Here is a 6000-nt window from a genome sequence, read left to right on the forward strand (position 1 = left end):
AATGAAACCATGAGGTAAAGAGGGCAGGGTCCCAGTCTTTAAGTTCTTGCTGAGTTTTAAAGGGACAGTAAACCTTAAAAATAATGTTATATAATTCTGCACATAGTGCAGAATTATATAACATTATATTAGCCAAACATTTATAAAACATAATATACCCTATTAATTTTTTTTAAAAAACGCTGTTTTACAGACCCGCTCTCTGTACTCTGCTGAGCGGGTCTGTTATATTTACTCAGCGCATCGGGCCAGCTGTATAGTCACAGCCCGGCCAGACCGCGCCATAGCACTAAGTGCAGCTCGCTCCTGCTGTCTGACAGAGACTGGAGATTTCCAGTTATTGTTATTTTTCATTATTTTAATACCCCATTGATGTTTGCCTCTTGCCTTTTTCTCTATCAGAGGGCTATGCTATTTGCATTTTTTCCCATTCCTGAAACTGTCATATAAGGAAATTGATAATTTTGCTTTATATGTTGTTTTTTCTTTTACATTTTGCAAGATGTCTCAATCTGATCCTGCCTCAGAAGTATCTGCTGGAACTTTGCTGCCTGACATCGGTTCTACCAAAGCTAAGTGCATTTGTTGTAAGATTGTGGAAATTATTTCTCTGAATGTCATTTGTAATAGTTGTCATGATAAACTTTTACATGCAGATAGTGTGTCCATCAGTAATAGTACATTGCCAGTTGCAGTTCCTTCAACTTCTAATGATGATATACCTATGAATTTTAAAGAATTTGTTACTGATTCTATCCAGAAGGCTTTGTCTGCATTTCCACCTTCTAATAAACGTAAAAGGTCTTTTAAAACTTCTCATTCAGTTGATGAAATTTCAAATGACCAACAACATAATAATTTATCCTCCTCTGATGAGGATCTATCTGATACAGAAGATCCTTCCTCAGACATTGACACTGACAAATCGACTTATTTATTTAAAATAGAGTATATACGTTCTTTATTAAGAGAAGTGTTAATTACTTTGGATATTGAGGTAACCAGTCTTCTTGACGTTAAGTCTAATAAACGTTTAAATCCTGTTTTTAAACCTCCTGTGGTTTCTCCAGGGGTTTTTCCTATTCCTGAGGCTATTTCTGATATGATTTCTAAGGAATGGAGTAAGCCAGGTACTTCTTTTATTCCTTCTTCAAGGTTTAAAAAATTGTATCCTTTACCAGCAAATTCTATAGAGTTTTGGGAAAAAATCCCCAAAGTTGATGGGGCTATTTCTACTCTTGCTAAACGTACTACTATTTCTATGGAAGATAGTACTTCCTTTAAGGATCCTTCAGATAGGAAGCTTGAATCTTATCTAAGGAAAGCCTATTTATATTCAGGTCATCTTCTCAGACCTGCTATTTCTTTGGCTGATGTTGTGGCTGCATCAACTTTCTGGTTGGACAATTTATCGCAACAAGAATTGGATTCTGACATATCTAGCATTATTCGCTTACTGCAAAATGCTAATCATTTTATTTGTGATGCCATTTCTTTCATGTAATTAACAAGAGTCCATGAGCTAGTGACGTATGGGATATACATTCCTACCAGGAGGGGCAAAGTTTCCCAAACCTTAAAATGCCTATAAATACACCCCTCACCACACCCACAAATCAGTTTTACAAACTTTGCCTCCAAGGGAGGTGGTGAAGTAAGTTTGTGCTAGATTCTACGTTGATATGCGCTCCGCAGCAAGTTGGAGCCCGGTTTTCCTCTCAGCGTGCAGTGAATGTCAGAGGGATGTGAGGAGAGTATTGCCTATTGAATGCAGTGATCTCCTTCTACGGGGTCTATTTCATAAGGTTCTCTGTTATCGGTCGTAGAGATTCATCTCTTACCTCCCTTTTCAGATCGACGATATACTCTTATATTTACCATTTCCTCTACTGATTCTCGTTTCAGTACTGGTTTGGCTTTCTACAAACATGTAGATGAGTGTCCTGGGGTAAGTAAGTCTTATTTTCTGTGACACTCTAAGCTATGGTTGGGCACTTTATTTATAAAGTTCTAAATATATGTATTCAAACATTTATTTGCCTTGACTCAGAATGTTCAACTTTCCTTATTTTCAGACAGTCAGTTTCATATTTGGGATTATGCTTTAATTATCATATTTTTCTTACCTCAAAAATTTGACTTTTTTCCCTGTGGGCTGTTAGGCTCGCGGGGGCTGAAAATGCTTCATTTTATTGCGTCATTCTTGGCGCGGACTTTTTTGGCGCAAAAATTCATTTCCGTTTCCGGCGTCATACGTGTCGCCGGAAGTTGCGTCATTTTTTTGACGTTATTTTGCGCCAAAAATGTCGGCGTTCCGGATGTGGCGTCATTTTTGGCGCCAAAAGCATTTAGGCGCCAAATAATGTGGGCGTCTTATTTGGCGCCAAAAAATATGGGCGTCGCTTTTGTCTCCACATTATTTCAGTCTCATTTTTCATTTGCTTCTGGTTGCTAGAAGCTTGATGTTTGTCATTTTTTTCCCATTCCTGAAACTGTCTTATAAGGAATTTGATCTATTTTGCTTTATATGTTGTTTTTTCTCTTACATATTGCAAGATGTCTCACGTTGCATCTGAGCCAGAAGATACTACAGGAAAACCTCTGCCTGCTGGATCTACCAAAGCTAAGTGTATCTGCTGTAAACTTTTGGTAGCTATTCCTCCAGCTGTTGTTTGTATTAAATGTCATGACAAACTTGTTAATGCAGATAATATTTCCTTTAGTGATGTACCATTGCCTGTTGCAGTTCCCTCAACATCTAAGGTGCAGAATGTTCCTGATAACATAAGAGATTTTGTTTCTGAATCCATAAAGAAGGCTTTGTCTGTTATTTCTCCTTCTAGTAAACGTAAAAAGTCTTTTAAATCTTCTCTCTCTACAGATGAATTTTTAAATGAACACCATCATTCTGATTCTTTGGACTCTTCTGGTTCAGAGGATTCTGTCTCAGAGATTGATGCTGATAAATCTTCATATTTATTTAAGATGGAATTTATTCGCTCTTTACTTAAAGAAGTACTAATTGCTTTAGAAATAGAGGATTCTAGTCCTCTTGATACTAATTCTATACGTTTGGATAAGGTTTTTAAAGCTCCTGCGGTTATTCCAGAAGTCTTTCCTGTTCCTAATGCTATTTCTGCAGTAATTGCTAAGGAATGGGATAGATTGGGTAATTCATTTACTCCTTCTAAACGTTTTAAGCAATTATATCCTGTTCCGCCTGACAGATTAGAATTTTGGGACAAAATCCCTAAAGTTGATGGGGCTATTTCTACCCTTGCTAAACGTACTACCATTCCTACATCAGATGGTACCTCGTTTAAGGATCCTTTAGATAGAAAAATTGAATCTTTTCTAAGAAAAGCTTATCTATGTTCAGGTAATCTTCTTAGACCTGCTATATCATTGGCTGATGTTGCTGCAGCTTCAACTTTTTGGTTGGAAACTCTAGCGCAACAAGTAACAAATCGTGATTCTCATGATATTATTATTCTTCTCCAGCATGCTAATAATTTCATCTGTGATGCCATTTTTGATATTATTAGAGTTGATGTTAGATTTATGTCTCTGGCTATCTTAGCCAGAAGAGCTTTATGGCTTAAGACTTGGAATGCTGATATGGCTTCTAAATCAACTCTACTTTCCATTTCTTTCCAGGGAAACAAATTATTTGGTTCTCAGTTGGATTCTATTATTTCAACTGTTACTGGTGGGAAAGGAACTTTTTTACCACAGGATAAAAAGTCTAAAGGTAAAAACAGGGCTAACAATCGTTTTCGTTCCTTTCGTTTCAACAAAGAACAAAAGCCTGATCCTTCGTCCTCAGGAGCAGTTTCAGTTTGGAAACCATCTCCAGTCTGGAATAAATCCAAGCCTGCTAGAAAGGCAAAGCCTGCTTCTAAGTTCACATGAAGGTACGGCCCTCATTCCAGTTCAGCTGGTAGGGGGCAGGTTACGTTTTTTCAAAGAAATTTGGATCAGTTCTGTTCACAATCTTTGGATTCAGAACATTGTTTCAGAAGGGTACAGAATTGGTTTCAAGATGAGACCTCCTGCAAAGAGATTTTTTCTTTCCCATGTCCCAGTAAATCCAGTGAAAGCTCAAGCATTTCTGAATTGTGTTTCAGATCTAGAGTTGGCTGGAGTAATTATGCCAGTTCCAGTTCCGGAACAGGGGATGGGGTTTTATTCAAATCTCTTCATTGTACCAAAGAAGGAGAATTCCTTCAGACCAGTTCTGGATCTAAAATTATTGAATCGTTATGTAAGGATACCAACGTTCAAGATGGTAACTGTAAGGACTATATTGCCTTTTGTTCAGCAAGGGAATTATATGTCCACAATAGATTTACAGGATGCATATCTGCATATTCCGATTCATCCAGATCATTATCAGTTCCTGAGATTCTCTTTTCTAGACAAGCATTACCAATTTGTGGCTCTACCGTTTGGCCTTGCTACAGCTCCAAGAATTTTCACAAAGATTCTCGGTGCCCTTCTGTCTGTAATCAGAGAACAGGGTTTTGTGGTTCCTTCATTATGTCCTAATCCTAAGAATTCTAAGGAGAAATCATTGCATTCTTTGGATGTTGTTAGAGCTTTGAAATATTATGTTGAAGCTACGAAATCTTTCCGTAAGACTTCTAGTCTATTTGTTATCTTTTCCGGTTCTAGGAAAGGCCAGAAAGCTTCTGCCATTTCTTTGGCATCTTGGTTGAAATCTTTAATTCATCATGCCTATGTTGAGTCGGGTAAAACTCCGCCTCAGAGAATTACAGCTCATTCTACTAGGTCAGTTTCTACTTCCTGGGCGTTTAGGAATGAAGCTTCGGTTGACCAGATCTGCAAAGCAGCAACTTGGTCCTCTTTGCATACTTTTACTAAATTCTACCATTTTGATGTATTTTCTTCTTCTGAAGCAGTTTTTGGTAGAAAAGTTCTTCAGGCAGCGGTTTCAGTTTGAATCTTCTGCTTCTGTTTTTTGTTAAACTTTATTTTGGGTGTGGATTATTTTCAGCAGGAATTGGCTGTCTTTATTTTATCCCTCCCTCTCTAGTGACTCTTGTGTGGAAAGATCCACATCTTGGGTAGTCATTATCCCATACGTCACTAGCTCATGGACTCTTGTTAATTACATGAAAGAAAACATAATTTATGTAAGAACTTACCTGATAAATTCATTTCTTTCATATTAACAAGAGTCCATGAGGCCCACCCTTTTTTGTGGTGGTTATGATTTTTTTGTATAAAGCACAATTATTCCAATTCCTTATTTTATATGCTTCGCACTTTTTTTCTTATCACCCCACTTCTTGGCTATTCGTTAAACTGATTTGTGGGTGTGGTGAGGGGTGTATTTATAGGCATTTTAAGGTTTGGGAAACTTTGCCCCTCCTGGTAGGAATGTATATCCCATACGTCACTAGCTCATGGACTCTTGTTAATATGAAAGAAATGAATTTATCAGGTAAGTTCTTACATAAATTATGTTTTTTGATATTATCAAAATTGATGTTAGATCCATGTCTTTAGCTATTTTAGCTAGAAGAGCTTTGTGGCTTAAATCTTGGAATGCTGATATGACATCTAAATCTAGATTACTATCTCTTTCTTTACAGGGTAATAATTTATTTGGTTCTCAGTTGGATTCTATTATTTCAACTGTTACTGGGGGAAAGGGAGTTTTTCTGCCTCAGGATAAAAAACCTATGGGTAAATCTAAGGCTTCTAACCGTTTTCGTTCCTTTCGTCAGAATAAGGAACAAAAATCTAATCCTTCCCCCAAGGAATCTGTTTCCAATTGGAAGCCTTCCTAAAATTGGAATAAATCCAAGCCATTTAAGAAACCAAAGTCAGCCCCTAAATCTGCATGAAGGTGTGGGCCTCATTCCAGCTCAGCTGGTAGGGGGCAGATTAAGGTTTTTCAAGGATATTTGGATAAATTCTGTCCAAAATCAATGGATTCAGAGCATTGTCTCTCAAGGGTATCGAATAGGATTC

The sequence above is a fragment of the Bombina bombina genome, chromosome 1 (assembly GCF_027579735.1).
Source record: "Bombina bombina isolate aBomBom1 chromosome 1, aBomBom1.pri, whole genome shotgun sequence".
NCBI lineage: Eukaryota > Metazoa > Chordata > Amphibia > Anura > Bombinatoridae > Bombina > Bombina bombina.